This window comes from Heptranchias perlo, chromosome 2 (assembly GCF_035084215.1).
Source record: "Heptranchias perlo isolate sHepPer1 chromosome 2, sHepPer1.hap1, whole genome shotgun sequence".
NCBI lineage: Eukaryota > Metazoa > Chordata > Chondrichthyes > Hexanchiformes > Hexanchidae > Heptranchias > Heptranchias perlo.
This window is the reverse complement of record NC_090326.1, coordinates 11,109,314-11,129,340: the sequence shown is the minus strand read 5'-3', so window position 1 is coordinate 11,129,340 and position 20,027 is coordinate 11,109,314. Positions and strand designations below refer to the sequence as shown.

Sequence of the window (20,027 nt, the reverse complement as noted above, 5' to 3'; positions counted from 1 at the left end):
GTGACACCCTGGAATGATCCGGAGGTGAAGAAGAAGTTGAGGGCAGTGGTGACTTTGACAGCGACAGGTAAGGAGATGCTGCTCGGCTCAGCCGGGAGCAGCTCAGCATGAAGGAGGCTGCAGATGTCTGCAGCTACCTGGCGACTGACTCTGAGCCTCCGTATGCACTGCTCCTCAGAGAGGTCCAGGAAGCTGAGCCTCGGTCTGTAGACCCTGTGGCGAGGGTAGTACCTCCTGCGACGTCGCTCTCTCTGCTGTTGCCCTCCGTGCTCTTGTGCAGATGCCTGTGGCGCAGCACTGTGTTGTGGAGCTCCACGTGGCGGAGGTGGACGGCGTGCCTGGCGAGGCTGGTGATGTTGCTCGTCCTCGGATGAAGTGATGAATGCAGCCTTGGCGCCCCCCTCCTGATGGTCTGAGTTTGAGGGGGGTCCGCAAAGTAGGTAAATATGTTTGCACAGCAGAGTTTTGGGTGGAAAGTAAGAATTTTGAGTGAAAACACAAAGGTCTTGCAGCCAAAACTTTGTCTGAAGTGACAGAGTTCCCTGCTGCAATAAATGAGGTTTTCTCCCCACCTGTCAAATAATCCTTTGCGTCTCCCACTGGCTGCTGGCTGAAACACGTCTGCTCCAACAGGGAGTGTTTCCCACAGCACGGGAAACACGCTGAGGATCCTTCAAAATTGCACCCCTGCCAAAATGTCTACTCACTCAACTATCTAACAAACTATGCAAATGATCATCCTGCCGGCTGTAATTGCCGGTGGGACTTCCGCATTTGGGAGGCGCGGGCGTACCCGGACGCGTCACTGGGGAACACGGAAGTCAGCGGGTTGGAGCCAGGCTCTGAATCCGCTCCGGATTTTAGCGATTCTCAGAGCCCCCCCCCCCGCTCCATCATCCGAAAATCGGCCCCTATTACCCAATTATCTGACCAACATTTAAAAAATTTCAGAATCTTTCAATTAAATTCCTGTTCTATGGCTCAGTGGATAAATATCATGCTGTGGTACTGAGCCATGCATGTCAGAAGGTCCCAGGTTCATTTCCCGGAATGGGCTGAGTTATATGATCTCAGCCAGAGTAGCAGCTGGGAGTTAGAAATGGTCTCGGTACCCCTGGGCTAGGGAAGTAGACAAGTTAAAATAACTACGGTTCCTGTTCTTTACTGCTATCAAATGGAACCTGCTTAAAGTGCATATATGTGGGCATCTGAGAGTGTAAATCAATATTTTCTCAAAAAACATGATAAATGAGTGAATTTGTTTGAAATTAAGGGACCGCTAATGAAATCAAAGGAATGCATAGAAATTTAAACCTGCAATTCCCACAAAAGCAATTTCATAGAGTTATACAGCACGGATAGAGGCCCTTCGGCCCATCGTGTCCGCGCCGGTTACGGAAGCCATAAGTACAGTAGGAGCATCTCTCATGAATGCTCCCAATGCTGCTATATAAACCTTTGGGCTAGAACCTCCAGGAATCTGTAATGGCAGGCTGAAAATCATTTTGAGAATAATTACAGGCAATCATTAGGGAAGGATTTCAAGATCTCAGATGTCTACTGTTCTATACTCAGTCATATCAGTGGGCAAGGTGAGGAAATACTCAATGGAATGATCAGCAGGAGTTCCAACTGCTGCTGTGCTATTCCACATCAGCAGCAGTTCTGTGACAGTGAGTGCTACCTCGAAAACAATGAGCTCACTCAGTCTACTCAAGGATATCCTGGTATTGACGCAGGTACATCAGGATATGGGTATGAGAGAAAATGTAGCAGCATGCATAGAAGGTCGGTTGATGGACAGGAAACAAAGGGTTAGGGTTAATGAGTATTGCTCTGATTGGAGAAGTGTTGGAAGTGGTATACTTCATGGATCAGTGCTGGGTCCTCCTTGGTTCTGGATCTATACAGATGATTTGGACTTGGTTATAGGGAGCACAGTATCAAAATCTGCTGATGAGCAATTGTAAAATACTTGAAGAGGACACAGACGCGTTGTTAGCTGAATGGGCAGACAGGCGGCAGTTGCAATTTAATATATTTTGGGAGGAACAACAAGGAATGGGAGAATACACAATGGAAAGCTGCCAAAAGATTAAGGAACAGGTGCAAAAACATAATTCCTTGAAAGTGCAAATGCAGGTAAATAAAGCCGTAAAAAAGGCCAATAACATTTTAGGTTTTATAAATGGGGACAAAGAGTATAACAGCAAAGAGATGATAAAGTTTTTCAAGATAAATGTTAGGCCACAGTTAGAGTACTATGTGTAGTTATAATGAGTGCACTCATTAACAGAAAGGACGTTAACGTTGATAGCACACAATATAGTTTCACCAAGGATGTTAAACCAAAGCTAGGAGGGAAGACCTGAGGTACTGGGACAATTTCCACTGAAATAGAGAAGATTGAGAGGGATTTAATAGAGGTTTTAAAAATTCTAAAGATTTTTTATAGGATCAATAGGGGGAAACTAATTCGTCAGGTTGGGGAGTCAGTGAGGAGGGTACGAATTTTAAAGCTGTCATTGAGAGTGAAGAGAAGGCTTAGGAGAAATTTCTTTACACAGAGGGTTGTTGAAGGATTTTGGACTTCAGTATAAAACCAAAATACCAGTTTTAAGGAAACTAAAAGGATTGGCTAGAAATGTGGATTAATTACCTGAAACTGACTGTTCAAGGCAGCATGCTGAGAAGGTTGGCCACATTGGAAAAGTCTTATTCAGCAGACTATCTAGAAGGTTAAAGATAAGACAGCTGCGAGGCCTTGAAAATCTGTGAGAAGCTGTTTTATACATCTGATGCTGTCGTATCAACTTCTTTTAAACCACGGGAAAGGGAGTGGGAAAGTACTAGAAGTTTGTTTTGCACCAGCAAGAAGGTTATAAAACCAGCCATTTTAGTAAGTTCGGGGAGACCGACCAGAAAACATTACGCAGGATGTCGATGGACAATTAACCTCAGTCTCCCGAAGCAGAAGAATTGGTCATTCTGAGTAATTCCGATTAAGGTCGTATGAATCTCTATCTGTAAAACTTGTTGCATTTTAATGTTAATAAAACCAATTAGTTAGAAAAGTAATAAACCTTGGTTGATTCTTACCTCTGAAGAGCTAATAGTTAAAAGAAACACCCTACAGATTTATGGCGCCTGAAAAGGGACCTGGAAGTGGTGTTATCAGTCAACGAATAAATAGGATTCTCCAGCTAGTGTAACAAAAGAAATAGGAGAAACAATAATAGAGTATTATTGAATAATTGGTAGAAGTTTGATTTTAACCAATAAGTTGACTTATGTTTGTGATTGATCTTCCCTTTGGGTGACCTCCTCTGAACTATAAATATCTTACATTGTGAGAACATGTGATGCTTTGACACAGGAAGAACATAAGAAATAGGAGCAGGAGTAGGCCATCCGACTCCTCGAGCCTGCTCCACCATTCAACAAGATTATGGTTGATCTTCTATCTTAACGCCATTTTCCTGCACCATCCCCATATCCCTTGATGCCTTTAATATCTAGAAATCAATCGATCTCTGTTTTGAATGTAGTCAATGACTGAGCCTCCACTGCCCTCTGGGGTAGAAAATTCCAAAATCAGAGACCATTACATCTTTTAAGGGAAGAGTGAGCAAATAGTTGAAGGAGAGGAAGATACAGGGTAATGGAGGGAGAGTAGAGCCACTGGGTATGGTTTTCAATTGCAGAAGAAAAGAGCTGACACACACATGATGGGCCAAATGCCCTCCCCTTCTGTGCTGTAAAATTCTATGTTTAAGTATTTACAATAGGGTTAGTTGCAGTTACAGGTAGAAGACTTCTATATCCCCTGTAATTAGCCGGTGGGCTAAGCAGCCATCCACCAGTGCTATTTCTGCACCCACAAACACATACAGTTGTAGGGCATGTGGACAATAAGCAAGGAATAGGACCCAAAACACAAGAAGCAAATGAGCCAGCATGCACATTAAACAGATATAAGCAATCCTACCACACAACTTATTAAAATTCAGTCTGTCATTTTTTATTGTGCAAAAAAGAAAATGGTAGTTGTCCAAAAGTAAAAAGAACAAAACACATACATCTCTCTGCAAAATAAAAAAAACAGGTGAAGCAAATAGTTCAATAGAAGTTCAATAGAAAGTAACAGTAGTAGATGCTGTTGCGTTGGGAGGCAACAGATTGACTAGGGAGAAAATGCCTTGCATTCAAAAATACTGGGAAAAGTATCAAATAAGGTGTCAAAAATTATGATTTTTTTTTGCGGGGGGAGGGGAGGTGAGGAAGAGGAGGAGGAGGGGAAGGAGGCGGAGAGCATGTCACAAAAGCTCCCTAGAAAATTAATCTTACAGCTTGACTGATTGCAGCCTTCTCCAGAAATGCCAGTGCTAGCTGGATGATTTCCCGAGTAGAATAGAAATGCCATCAATTTTACTAACTGGCTTATTTAACACTTTTTGTTTTATTTCTTTGGTTTCTTCTTTTCCCTCTTCCCCCACAGTAGGTGCTGTGGCCCATTTGTCGCCAATAGAATGGACTCTATGCAAGTTCTGCATATAACTGTGGTGATGCTTCAAACTCTTCCATTCATTAAGTTGAGACCCAACTGAGGGACCCAGTTTTTCTGGCTCAGAGATAGGTTGTTCCATCTAGTGGAGCGATTTATGAGGAATCGTACAATTTTCTAGGAGTAGTTTATTGGATTTATTGTTATTGTTAAATTATTACCGGGTCGCTTTTTTTTTTCATTTGAAGTCAAATTCCATAAAATCAGTAAGAACATGTTTGACTCAGTGCTCTTATCCTCCTCCTTGGGTGGGCAGATTAGCAGGGAGACTAGTTTCCAGCCCAGCCACTACCAGGCAGTTTGCTATTCTGCCTAAGCACATCTGGGCTTTATATCAGTCCTTTAATTAATCCTCAGTGAAAGCCAAGCTGTGACAGTTTGACTGGGTAGGCTCCAATTTCGGACAGGTCTTGATTTATTGCGGCTGAGTTTCAACTAACTTTGATTTATTTCAGCGTTGGGGAGGGAGGTTCAGCAGTAAACAGAAAGGCACCATAGGATGCAGTGGATGTCAGCATAGGAAGCACCTCCAGATTCCACTGCTCAAACGCATGACCAAATAATAAACAGTCCAGATAACTAGTTTTAAACAGGTTTTCAGGCCTAAGGACTGAAAGAATGCAAATGGATAAATAATGGAAGATACACAGAATGGTTTAAAAAGATTTCAGATTTTAGCCCTATATGTCATTCAAGGAAGCTCATCATGGCTTATCTCCTGCAAAACAATAAATCCCTGGTCACTCATTAGGACTAATCATGACACTCATCTCCACTATGTTAGCCACAGGAAAGCCAGATTGAGGATTTCTGCTAAACCACTGCATTTGAAAAGGATGTTCCTCATTATCTGCCATTCCATCAAGGGTGGATCACCACTAATAGGCCTTTGCTCTTCAACAGCACCAACCCTCTTTGAGTGATTAACTTGGGAGATGCAACAATCCCACTGAAAAAGATACATTTATTCATTATGTAAAAAGACATATGGGAATACTTGCCGATGCTGTCCATGCTACTATATGTGAAGTTGATTCTTTACACAGTTATGCAGACTGTGGGAACACTGAGAAACCACAACATGGCTCTTGAATATGTGGCTAAACACACTGTATATTCTTAGTAATAACATACAGGACCCCTATCTAAGGAGGCTATGCAAAGTAACAGCATTACTACTGTAGCCTAAGGTGTATACTGGGTTTTGATTGTGATCAAGATATTCCAGAGTATACGGAATACATAACTATGTCACATAAATCAAGACACCTGATAATGATGGATGTTGGCGAAGAGGACAAGGCACTGCCAGTGCACTCTTGCTGATCTGATGCTGATATGTATTTCAAGCAACATAACGAAGCAATTATTAGCTAGGAAAAGTTTAAACACTTAACCACTTTAGAATGCCCAGATCACTCTGCGCTGGTCTTTAAATGTCAGATCAACGGATTCATAAATCCAGAGTAAATCTAAACACACTTTACAGTCAGAGAGGTAACGATTTTCACAATAGCTATCAGAAAGTTTGTAAAAGCCAGTCCTGACATTAAGCAGACAGAATCAGAGAGAGAGAGAGAGAGAGACTACTTATCGACCTCTTTCAGATAAAACCACAAGAAATTCACTGACCTTCACAAGCACATAAGGAACTGTCTGAGGCTGAGGAAGCTAGATTTCTGCACAGACTAACCAGGTATCCCTCAACATTATCTCACAGCCTGTGCCGATTCAGAGGACTTTATTACTAATAATTCTGTCACGCAGTTACATGCAAATTCTTCTGTGGTAGCTTAATATAAGATTTTAAAAAGTTTACCAGGAGTACATCATCTTGCAAAAGCATGCAGATTCACGTTCCAAAAGATTAGCAAAATTATTTTAAGCTCCATGAACACTGTCACAATGAATACCCCTGATTTGGCCTCATAGAGTTTCTGTCTTGCAAGATGATACAGCTCCATTAAATATACATTTAATTTCAGCACGATATCTCTCAATTAAAAAGCTCATAAATCGTATCATAGTCCGAACTGCTCATCGTTCTGCTGCTGTACTCTAACTTTAGATCACAATGATAAGAAAACCATCAAGATGAATCATTGGAGTCTGTTGGACCCACCCAGGAACCCCATCACCCATCAATTGGGCAAAGCTGTATTTCAACGGAGTGAATAGTTGAATGGTTGATTAAGCAATCAGTCAAATGTAGGTCATAACCTTTGGGTCTCGTGTAAATGGCACAAACTTGGCAATCTGTTTCAATTTTTGAAGAACTTGTAAAAAAAAATGATTATTGTGAATAACTGAAATATAACACTTATTTTCTGCACTCCTCTTACTTTGTAAGATATTATCTCTCATCTTTTCCCTGATTTGGGGGGGGGAGGGGCAGGTAAACAGGTAACCTTGTTGTCACACTGCCAATCCTGCTGTTACAGTGACTGCTAAGCAGCATACAAGACTAACATGTTTGACTCACCAACAAATTTTCTTTCCTTGGGACAAACCTACTTGACATCTCACCTGGTTCAATAAGTCACTATTTACTTTATTGACGCACTGCGTCATGGTTGCACATCCATGGATACATGATGAATATTTACCTCCTTTTACTGACTGCCTCCTTATAGTTAGCAAGCTAAAACATAAGCTATAGTTTTCAAATAGATCAGTCCCACTCGCACAATGCTCATGACGATATTCACTTCTGTGCACCTTTTCAAAAATACACAAGCTTTCTGAATTTAAAAAAAATAAACATTATTAAAACTATGGTGTCCATTTGTCAAATATTTGTTTCATTAACTTTCATTCATTTTGAGAAATGAGTTGATTATTATATTTAACTACATTACAGACCGACTCTCAGAAAATACCTCCTGCAGGTTTAAAATTGAGTCATTCAGTTAGGTTGTACAATGCATGATGGAGCAATACAACTGAGTTTGTCTGTGTATTACAGGAAGCTGCCACAACACCAAGAAATTGAGACTTTGTGGAGGTCTCAATCCAGCTGCTTTGAGAAGCATGGGATGGCAACGTGGAAGCCAGAGAAAGAAATTATGATATACTTCTAGTGCTGCATTTCAGACAAGCTCAATATAAATGACTACAACAGGGATATTACTGGCTAAACATGGATTCAGGTCTCAAACAGTCCTGCTGAAGAAACCTGTATGTTTTCACATCACATTTATAAGTCAGCTGCCTTGCCAGTGAACTAAAGATTCAATATGTTTCTGCCTTCCCGAAGGACTGGAATAGTTGTCCAGGCATGTTCAATCCATTAAAAAAATCATTTTATTACAATTAATTACAATGTCATTGACTGGAAATTTGTTCACCAGCATATGATAAGGGTCTGCATCCGGTTTTGTGATTTCTCTATTCAATTTCCACGCTATTTTGTTTACTTCCAATTTAACTAAAGGCTTTCAGATTTTTGGCACGCCTGTGCTTTACAGCTATTTGCTTTCCTTGCTTTTGCTAGCTGATGATGTGGAGATGCCGGTGATGGACTGGGGTTGACAATTGTAAACAATTTTACAACACCAAGTTATAGTCCAACAAATTTATTTTAAATTCCACAAGCTTTCGGAGGCTTCCTCCTTCCTCAGGTGAACGGTGTTTCCACACTGTTCACCTGAGGAAGGAGGGAGCCTCCGAAAGCTTGTGGAATTTAAAATAAATTTGTTGGACTATAACTTGGTGTTGTAAAATTGTTTACAATTTGCTAGCTGAGATAGCACATTGTAGTTTATCACCTTACATGCAGTTTATCACCATAACATGTCTGCCACCTGAAGAAGGTGAGCAAAGTCCAATTAGCCAAGGGAAATATTCCTTAGGGAAGAAGGTAACAACTTGTATGCAATAGACAAAACCATTGCGACATTACACATTTTAAGAGAGGGACTTTGAATAAATCTGGAAATGTTGCACATTTCAAACAGCGGCACGATTTTCATGTCAGACTTGGGTAGAGTCTGGAAAGAGCCATCGGTTTCATTTCCAACAAGGGCAATTTTCAGCTTGATGACCTTTGCTTCAGTTCGCTTTATTTTCCTATTTTTGTAGATTTGTTTGATAAATGTGTTCTGTTGTATCAGCTGCACGTGAAAAATGTTACAAGGGAGAAGCAGGCTAGCACCGTTAATTTAAGTGCAAGTTTCCCTTCAGAAGGCAAGATTTCCCTAGCAACAGTCATAATGCACGAACCATTGACAATATGGGCACTTCGTCTACTTTGAATACTGAACATTGTAAACTACAAACAAGTGAAAATATGAAACCGAAAAGCATATTTTCTCTGAATAAATAAAGGATAGATTTTGACAGAGATATTTACATGGTCAAGTGATACTCAGTCGGGTTCTATTTCATATACTCGTCCTATTTAAGAATCCACTGCATTTTCCATTTTCTATGTAAACAAACATGGCAGCCATTCTGCACCACCAATGTTTTGACTTGTCTTCTCGTAGCCTTTGTTAGACCTGACTGACCCCAAACATGGGTTTTTCTCTCATTTTTGTTAATTCTGAGCCCAGGAAACAGAATCTCAGCACACTACCCAGCAACTAGGCCTGCTGAGCGCAAATTAAGCAAGCCTTCGCAACTAGAATCAGTGTGAACAATCACTGAAATGTCCAAACTAACTTTCTATGTCTGAAACATGCTGGTTTAGACGCTCCATCTTAATATTAACCTACATCTCCCAGCCCTGGTGTTCTGAAAATTTACCCTTTGTGAGCTAAGTTTAACTCAATAGTAGCATTTTTAACATATATTACACCAAAGTTCCTCTGTAACAGCAGAGTCAGACACCCTGAAGCGTGACAATGCATTTGCATTTCATGTGGGCTAATTAAGGACGTTTTTAAAAATTACTACATTTATTACATATGTAAAGACCAGAATGACAGCATTAAATGAACAAAAACGTTACATTTTAAAGCCAAATTGTCACAGTCCTCAACGGATTAATGTCATTCAGTCAGGATTGTATTGACACCTAAATATAGATTTTAGCTAGAGGGAAGGTTCAGGAACTCTCACTAGCATTACTTTAAAGGTTCTAGCAAATAATGGTGTTAGATTACAGAAAGGCATTTGAAATTATGTGCAGTAGAAGTGCAACACAGTAACTTAACTAAACTGGTGTACAATACAATAGAGCGGCTGGAAGGGCCCTGTCAACAGAATGGGTGTCTGCTCAATAAATTCAGTCTGGTAGCTAGCTCAAAATGTCCTCGGAGATTTCGTTTAATGTCTGCCAAATAAAGCCGATTTAAAAGTTCAGCAGGTCTAACTTTGGATCATTAAATGTTGGTTGTTAGGTCAACCTAGATCCCAAAACACCTACAGCTGAAAACTCAAGTATTCCATCTAAGACCAAAAGTGGCATTTTAAGTGCACCCTATGGGTTTGGGGAATTTTCCCAATTGAAAAAATGTAACTGATTTCCTATGTAAATAGCTAGGAATTTGTGCATGCCCAGTAATTGCTGTTATCTGCAATAATATGTAGATTATAAATAGTCTTCCCACATAGAAATATACCACATCAGCACACTAGTACTGTACAATGCGCTTTATTGTTCTATGTGATTCTACTGTAGTGGCATTGCCTAAAATATAGGACTCACTGACTTACAGCAGGTGAGTAATTGCTTAACAATACATTCAGTGAATTGTAGATTTCCACTGATACAGATGAACTAAACCACAAGGAAACTTGCTGTCTGACCACTTGTATTCTAAGACCACCACCATGCAGCTTGCCAGCCAACCCCACCCCCTCCCAGCCTCCGCTTTGTTTTTCTTAGTCTGATTTTAAGGACCACCTGTGACACTTGCAGCTGCACCAAGGGTGGTCTTAGTAGTACCATGTGCATACTGTAGCTGCTGAACTACAGGAAACGACTCAAGGCCGTCTTTATGCAGACCCTACATTTATGGATAAAATGTTAGGGAGGAGCCGTATAGTCTTTTCAAACAAAGGAGGGCTGCTGTGCAAGTCCAATGCTTGGGCTTGAGCAAAGTCTGAAACTCGTCTAATTGGCTGGGATGAGAATCTTTTTGAAGTCAACATCTTAGCAATTTCCTGCTGGGTGATACCAGTCAGGACTTTAAATAAATTTCTTCCATTTGTGATCTCCAATTGCTATTCTACCAGTTTTCAGGCCCATCATCACCATCTTCTCCAAGTGATACTGCGGCTGACACTAATGGTCCTCAACTGTACGAACACTTACATTCATAAAGGACCCCATCACTTTGAAACGTCTCAAGCTGCTTCACGACGTATTTGTGACATATGCATGATTGTGCATTCGTTCCGCTGGAATAATTGGAGAGATTCACAAGTTCCCAAATCTCAACAAATATGCTGAAAATAATCCTTACGATATTTTATTTGAAAACACACGCTACACAACAAAAATCTTCCCTTTTATGTACAAGATAATGTAACTTGCACTGGAGGAGTGGGAAATGTTTTTGGTAAGTTGGGATCAATGTACCACTCCCAAAGAAATCACATTAACGAACACCATCTTGCTTTGGGGCACCTAAGTAAAACAATCTTTGGTATAAGAGTAAGGATAAAAACTTTCTAACGAAAAACATTTCTCAACACATTCATTCACACAGAATGAGCTCAGGGTAAGAAAAAAGAATGTGCCACATGAATTATAAGCTCTTCAATGTTATAGCCAGTGTTTGTGTGGTAATTATTTTGGTTTCTTTCAACAGCTCACCATGAAGCTGTTTAAATAACCACAATATTTATTTCAAAAAAAACGACAGGGGTGACTTTCATAAGCCAACAGAGATAGGGACCACACTGAGCTGGGAGTTGAGGCTTAGTACACTTTTAATGACAAGACAGCACATTTACGGGGCTATTTAACCGCCAACTTTATTACACTTGTGCTGTGCATTCAGGTATAAGGTTTCACTTGCAATTAATTGCTAAGCCATTACTGCCTGTGACATGGGGGAGAAATAGGTTTTGGCCTCACAGCTGCCAACTGTTTATTTATCTACTTCAAAGATGGCATGAAAACATGTCTTTCTCAAGAAGTAAAAAATGCTCTAAAACCAAATCTAACTGAGGGGTATCCCAGAGGAGCTGCTCCCAAGGTGCACCCGGATTGCTCAACTTCCAGCCTCACACATCTAACACACACAGGACTGCACATTCCATAATCAACAAGTATGTTTACAATGCAGTTTAACAACAGAAAGATGATTTCCACTTTTGATCAATTACATGTCACGGCAAGTCATGCCGCCCGCCCGAAGCCAGCATTGGGAGGCCTGAACCATTTTCAGGCATGGGCCTCATTTGAATGCAGTCAGCGGGTTGAGGATGCCAAACGGGCACGCCGCTGCAGCTCACCGGCTGCAAGCGGGCGGGAAATCGGATTGCACCGACTGGTAGGTTGGATCTTGGAGGAAAGGGGGAAGGGCTTAGGACCCCAATTTGCATATTTAAATAGGGGTCCACCTGAAACCGATGGGCGTGCTGAGCACTCATTTACAGGCCTACCTGAAAATTGCAACATGTGGGCCTTGGACATCGAAAGGGCAGCCAAGGTTCCTCTCCAAACTTCCTCTGCTGGCCGCCCGCCGTTTTTCAGGCAGTTGAAAATTGCAGCCCCCCTCCCCCCCATGTGTTGGTTCTAGAATAGTGGGATTTTTATTTTACTACCACAGTTAACTAGCAACAGCATGCTAATTCACAATCCTGAGGTCTGATTTCTCAAGGTACTAGAGTTATAGAATTGGAACTATCATTTGTGCAATATAATACTTTGCATTGAGAGGCAACTTGAAAAAAAAGGTTTAAAAGAATCCTCTCAAATAGCATTCCTCAACCGTAAACTTTAAAAATCACCAGTTGATCTCCAATGACATTGCTCATAGTGAGTTGGAGAATATGATATTTTATAATGACAGTAGCATTATATCATGTAACACACAATGTACTATAGTTGTTCTCATGTAGCATTGCTTATGCATAAATGAAAAAAAAAATCTCTTTTCATGTAGCACTGGGCATGATTCTTTCCTACTCTCTAATTCTTTGCGTTGCTTTCTCTGTCTTCATCTTCTAACCTCTCTCGCTCTGTATAACCATCACAGACTTTGCTCAGTGTGGTGACTATGTCACTCTGCCTGACTCTTCTTTTCATTATGTCAGTATCACTCTTTCTACAAGTCTCTCCTCCTCCCTGTCTCCTCTCTCTCCTGTATGCCTCCAATGTCTATGTGGTTTTCACACTTTTCTTTATGTGTGCATTTAATATCCATCTCATCTTATTTATAAATTGCACTTGTTGGATGTGTTGTTGCACACTGAATCTAGTAGGTTCTCAACATATATCCTTAACATGTTTCAGATTCTAAGTCCAATCTCAAATATAATGAATTGCTTGCTATAGTTAACCTAGTTTCGTAAAAGGAGCTTGTGGAGTAATGAGTGACAAAATAAATATATTGGACGTGAATTTCTTCAAAGCTGGTCCCACAACGCTACTGTAACAAATGCGTGTAAATGGAGGCAGCTCCAGGTATCTCCAGTTTTCAAGATATTAAGGGGAACTGATAGAAGGTAGATAGAAACTATTTCCACTGGTTGGGGAGTCTAGGACTAGGGGACATAGCCTAAAAATTAGAGCCAGGACTTTCAGGAGTGAAGTTAGAAAACACTTCTACACGCAAAGGGTGGTAGAAGTTTGGAACTCTCTTCCGCAAACTGCAGTTGATGCTAGTTCAATCGTTAATTTTAAATCTGAGGTTGACAGATTTTTGGGATATGGGGCTAAGGCGGGTATATGGAGTTAGGTCAGCCATGATCTCGCTGAATGACGGAACAGGCTCGAGGGGCTAAATGGCCGACTCCTGTTCCTATGTTCCTAAAAGTTGATCCCCAGGATTCAGGACTGCTTTGTGAAAAAGCCATCAATTCTATCAATACAGTTTAGATACAATTGAAATATTATTATTGAGATGTTAACTATTATGATTCTGTGGCAGCTTAAAATATTACATTTGGTGAAAACAAAACTGTAGGAATTATAAATGCTAAGTACTTTAATGAAGGCTAAGAAATGAACAAGAACAAAAGCATGGTAACATTATGGCATAACAAGGGCTGAATCTGATCTGTATTGAAGAAGCAATTAGATTTTTTTTTAAATTGAAAAGCTCTGGGATTCAATTACACTTCAAGCTATATGAAAACATGGAAGAAGAATTTGTTAAGTTTTCTTTTCTGCCTAGAAGAACTTTAATGGAATTACTCAGTAGAATCTTAACAACTAAATTTTGAAATCAGTCCATTAAGTGCAAGTACAAGTAAGGTAACATGGCATATGGCATACAAAACATGAGGTTAAAAAAAAAACAGCATGTCTGGGCCACCCCAATGGCTCTGAAGATTTACACAGCATGTAACTGACACACAGAGACTAGGAGGGTCCCAGGTTCAATCTCTTATATATATATGCTATGTTAGGCAATCTCAGCCAAGGAGCTGTAAGGGCGTTGCATCCTCAGCAACTTTAGGTTAATAAAGGGAAAAGAAAATTGCCTAGGGCTCCTGCTCTTGATTGCTATCCAGCAGAGCCTGCTCGAATTGTGCTGTGTGGATCTTGTGCGAGGGTACGATTGAGCTTGGCTGTGACGGCCCCATGCCTGAGTGGCCTGCTCAGGCTCACCATCAAGGCTCACATATGAATGATGGCCATTTGGGCAAGGTAGCGGAAAATAACTGATGTTTGTGGAATAGTCCATCAAGGAATCCACCGGAGGAGAAAATTGGCACAGATACAAGGATACAATGCACTGATAAATGAGAGAAATCTTGTTTTGGTTTACTGAAATTCTCAGCTTCAGTTAAGTCCTTTCCAGTTGTTAAAATCAGCTTACATTCCGGTATGAATTCAATTTTACAGCCAATTCATTCCCTACGGCCCGAAACTTCCTGGAACTTTCCCGGGTAAATATGAAGTAAAAGCAGTGTTGCACCACTTTTTTCTGGGAAAATCTGCGCTGGTTTTACACTGAAACACGGCATGCGTGAATTACCTCGATCATTTGTACGGCTTCTGTGATGCGTGTGCTAAAACCCTCTGCTGCTATTTACACAGCTCCACCATGTGCAAAATTTCCTACATTTACGCCAGCGATACACTGGCACAGATTTATGCCCCAAAATATAGATGCAGCATGGCCCGAAGTCACTTGATATCGGTGTAACTGAGATTTCTGGTTTGGTAGCAATTTTCTTTGCAATATTTTTTGATTTTTTTTTCTTACTGAGACCCGCACTATACTTAATCAAAGTGCTGTCAGGCTCAGCACGCCCAAAATCTTTCAAACCACAGACACTCCCCCCACCCCCCCAACACACATTCAGAAGGACTAAGCAGCTGGAATGGCCTTTCCAATGGGCGTACCCATGCTCTGTATAATAATGGAAGAAGAGGAGCAGCAGCAGAGGCAAGCGGCTGAGAGTGAGGCACCATGGCAGAAGACAGCAGCGCACCCGCTGTTACCCCATTGCTGGCGCTGCATTTGTGCCTCTTAATATCGATTTTTACATTCTGGCGTAGGCAAATCAGCTCCGCAGGAAATTTCAGTGCAAGTTCCCGTCGACAAGATCGGCATAAAAACCAGTGTAAATATGTGTGCTCCAGCGCCTATATGTTACTCTAATGTTAAATTCACCCCTCCATATGTGTCTTCCATACCAGTGTAAAATTCACCTTAATATCCCTTCCCAGACTGATGGATTTTCTGGGTTAGCCAAGAATTTACCACTCCCTCCCCCAAACCTCTTCCAGCCTAAAATGTACTGCCTTGAACTTTTGAAATACTACTTTTTATTACACCAGACCATATATGATTTATAGGACAAACTATAAAACCCAATTTATTTCATAACATGGATTGGATTATTCAGCATCTAAAATAAAACCCAACAAGAATGATTTCAAGGAATTTCTTCCACTCCAGGAATTTTTAAAATTTAAAGCAGTTTTTCCTCCCTTCATCCACATACCACAGAATATCACATGCCAAACACAAATATGCCCTGAGCAATTACACTGCCACTAATGAACATGCTAAAGTAAAACTGTCACTGCAATCACAACTATGGCAATAACTACAGTTCTGGATATCTTTGAAGACATCATGATGTCACTACCACCCCATCACCTATATTTGTGATCCAGTTGGTTTTATTCATCAATAAAATCATCTGAGGCCCGTCTACCCTCTCAGGTGAACATAAAAGATCAATGGAACTATTTCAAGAAGAGCAGGGGAGTTCTCCCGGTGTCCTGGCCAATACTGAGCCCTCGACCAACAGTGCTAAAACAGATTATCTTGTCATTTATTTCATTTCTATTTGTGGGACTTTACAATGTGAAAATTGACTGCCACGTTTCCCAAAGTTTCACCAGTGACTACACTTCAAAAATACTTCATTAGCTACATAAATGCAAGTCTTTTCTTTCCTTCTATTATATTATTAAAATTGGTATGCCCCGTTAACTGTCAACATTCCTCATAATGACACCTGCACTATGTTTTTAATAGTATTTTCTCATTAATGCGTCAGCCCTGATGCTAGAATCACCCTTCTCTCGCCACTGATTCCATCTGCCTCTCTGGCCACTGTCTCAGGTTGAAGCCAATTGTTGGCAACCTCGATGTCCTATTTGATCCAGAGCTGAGCTTCTGATCTAAATCCTCCCCATCACAAAGGCCGCCTGCTTCCACCTATGTAACATCGCCCATCTCCGCCCCTGCCTCAGCCCATCTGCTGCCGACATCTTGATCCACACCTCATGTCACCTCCAGACTCGACTATTCCAATGCTCTCCTGGCCGGCCTCGCATCCTCAACCTTCCAAAATCTTGAGCTCATCCAAAACTCTGCTGCCCGTATCCTAATCCCACCAAGTCTTGCTTATCCATCATCCATGTACTCTCTGCCCTACAGTCCCCTAACGCCTCCTATTTACAATTCTAATGCTCATGTTCAAATTTCTTCTTTGCTTCTCTGGTTGATTCAGGCTGTCCTCTCCATCTCTCCCCACTGCTCTTTCTCCTTTCCCTATTTCTTACCTCTCTATTCTGTTATTTCTCCCTAGGAATAAGGCAGGCTCCTGAACAGCAACAGAATGGAGTGAGCTGAGGCCAAAGCACCTGTGGGAAGGAGCGGCCGGGATGATTGCAGCAACAGGATGGAGTGGGTTGGTGCCAGTAAGGCCGCAGTTCTCAGTGTACAAAAGACAACCTTCCCATAACCTTGTTCGTTGAGCTGACTTAAGAAAACTACGTAATTTACATAATTATAAAATCAGTATTTCAAAATTCTTATCCTCGTGTTGAAATCCTTCCATGGCCCCGTCCCTCCCTATCTCTGTAACCCTCCAAGAACTCTGCGTTCATCCTACTCTGGCCTCATGTGCTTCCCCAGTCCCTTCAGCTGTCAAGGACCTTAGCTCTAGAACTCCCTGCCTCAACTCTCTGCCTCTCTACCTCTCTCTCTTCCTTTAAGACCCTCCTTAAAAACTACCTCTTTGACCAAGCTTTTAGGCACCCCTCGAATATCTCCTTTGGCTTGGTATCAATTTTTGTCTGATTACGCTTCTGTGAAGCGCCTTGGGATATTTTTCTACATTAAATGCAAGTTGTTGTTGTTGTTGTTGTTCTGGCCTGTAAGGGCTTGTACCAGACACTGGGGAATGTCCATGACTAGAAGTTCTTGTTGTGATTTTTGAATAACTGTTCATATGTGATGATGCTTGTTTTAATGTTGTTTCTGATGTTCTGAAATCTACCGCATAATGTAAACGAGTCAAACTCCAAAACAGCATGCATATTGTGGAACCACTTCTCATTTTCAATTCTGTACAGGTTGCGGTTGGTCTTAATTGAGCTGTTACTTTATTGATACGAAACATATGCATTGGACTCTCAAGTATGTGGGACAGGCTAGACGGACCAGTGGATCTTTTCTTGCCCGTCATTTTTGTATGTTCGTAAGTAATCTAAATTTTAGATCAATTCAAATTAGTGCAGGTGTGCATGGTGTCCAGGCCTGCTTTGTCCTGTAAAATGTTAATCCTCCATCCAAATAACACTATTATTGTACCATGATAACCAGGCAGCGTTTCAACCATCCATCGGCCTCAACACAGGTTGATGATGAGTTAAGATAAGCTGACAAGACAAAACCATTCATCAGTGAGATGACAATGAAACTAATGGTATTTCATCGTGTAAATATATAGTAAAAATTCAATTAATGAGTACAGGCTACCTCACCAAGAAAGCAAATTATGGCAGGTCTTTCATAGGCATGAAGAATGGAACGCAGGAGCATGCTACAAAGGTATAACATGATTCAAAGGATTCAGAATGAAACTCATGAACACTATCTGAACCCTAACAATGTTATACCCTCCCTTCCATCTTGGCATCACGCCTGTATAATGACTTTCAACTCCTTCTAAAATCAGGAATGTCTTTATTTTCTAAATGCTTGTTCCTGTATCCCTTGTTCCTTCATGCACCTATCCAATCTAATCTTGAATGTTGACATTGCTTCTGTATCAACCACTAACCCTGGAAGTGAATTCCGCAGCCTTACAACTCTGTGTAAAGAAGTTTCTCTTACTTTCAGTTCTAAATCTCTTACAATTACTCTTGTATCTATGGACCTTTGCTTGAGACCCTTGAGCTACTGGAAACAGTCTGCTTCTAACTAACCTGTTCCATCTTTTCATACTTCTAAACATTTCTATCATATCACCCTATAATGTGCGTTGTTCTAACAAACAAAGCCCAAGTCTTTCTTCATACCAGGCAGCATCCTAGTGAATCTGCATTGTACCCTCACTAAAAGCCTTATTTTGGTAGCGACTATTGTTTGATATTTAAAAGACACTTACTGGCCATTTCGAAACCCTCAACATTTCTGACCGTACTTACCCTCTCCATTTTCGTCATGGCAATTGATTTGAAAAATCGTATCAATTGGTTGAATCCTTACCAACCTCAAAGTGATAATGGGTTTTCGACACAATCCTAGAAATTAGTCTTGTCTGTGAAATGAGTACGTTTTTGCATTATACCAAGTCAACAACAACTGAAAATCATCATCGTCCTCAAGATGTTGTTCACCTTGTATTAGAAATGATATAGTACAAGGTGATGAAAAGTAACCAGGAGAGAGGGACAGAGAAAGGGAGAGGGACAGAGAGTACAATCCAATAGGGAATTCAGGAGAAACCTCTTTACCCAAAGAGTGGTAAGAATGTGGAATGCGCTACCATAGCTTGGCTTTACGAAGGGGAAGTCATGTCTGACAAATTTGCTTGAGTTCTTTGAGGACATAACGTACAGGGTGGATAAAGGGGAACCAGTGGAGGTAGTGTATTTAGACTTCCAGAAGGCATTCGACAAGGTGCCACATAAAAGATTATTGCTCAAGATAAATAATCACTGGATTGGGGGTAATATTCTGGCATGGGTGGAGGATTGGTTATCTAACAGGAAGCAGAGAGTTGGGATAAACGGTTCATTCTCGGACTGGCAACCAGTAGCCAGTGGTGTTCCGCAGGGGTCGGTGCTGGGTCCCCAACTCTTTACAATCTATATTAATGATTTGGAGGAGGGGACCAAGTGTAACATATCAAAGTTTGCAGATGATACAAAGATGGGAGGGAAAGTAGAGAGTGAGGAGGACATAAAAAACCTACAGGGGGATATAGACAGGCTGGGTGAGTGGGCGGAGATTTGGCAGATGCAATACAATATTGGAAAATGTGAGGTTATGCACTTTGGCAGGAAAAATCAGAGAGCAAGTTATTATCTTAAAGGCGAGAAACTGGAAAGTACTGCAGTACAAAGGGATCTGGGGGTCCTCGTGCAAGAAGATCAAAAAGTTAGTATGCAGGTGCAGCAGGTGATCAAGAAGGCCAACGGAATGTTGGCTTTTATTGCTCGGGGGATAGAATATAAAAACAGGGAGGTATTGCTGCAGTTATATAAGGTATTGGTGAGACCGCACCTGGAATACTGCATACAGTTTTGGTCTCCATACTTAAGAAAAGACATACTTGCTCTCGAGGCAGTACAAAGAAGGTTCACTCGGTTAATCCTGGGGATGAGGGGGTGGACATATGAGGAGAGGTTGAGTAGATTGGGACTCTACTCATTGGAGTTCAGAAGAATGAGAGGCGATCTTATTGAAACATATAAGATTGTGAAGGGGCTTGATCGGGTGGATGCGGTAAGGATGTTCCCAAGGATGGGTGAAACTAGAACTAGGGGGCATAATCTTAGAATAAGGGGCTGCTCTTTCAAAACTGAGATGAGGAGAAACTTCTTCACTCAGAGGGTAGTGGGTCTGTGGAATTTGCTGCCCCAGGA

At 41.1% G+C, this 20,027-nt stretch overlaps 1 protein-coding gene and 1 long non-coding RNA gene across 2 annotated transcripts in view; one reads left to right on the top strand and one right to left on the bottom strand.

Annotated features, from left to right (window-relative positions):
- The window catches only part of gmds (GDP-mannose 4,6-dehydratase), a 726,937-nt gene that overhangs the window by 332,279 nt on the left and 374,631 nt on the right, over positions 1–20,027 (bottom strand). The gene's annotated exons all lie outside the window — the stretch shown is intronic.
- LOC137335139 (uncharacterized) lies at positions 2,809–7,880 on the top strand. The gene is made up of 3 exons (XR_010966343.1): positions 2,809–3,007; positions 6,633–6,772; positions 7,530–7,880. It is a non-coding gene; the product is annotated as an uncharacterized lncRNA (long non-coding RNA).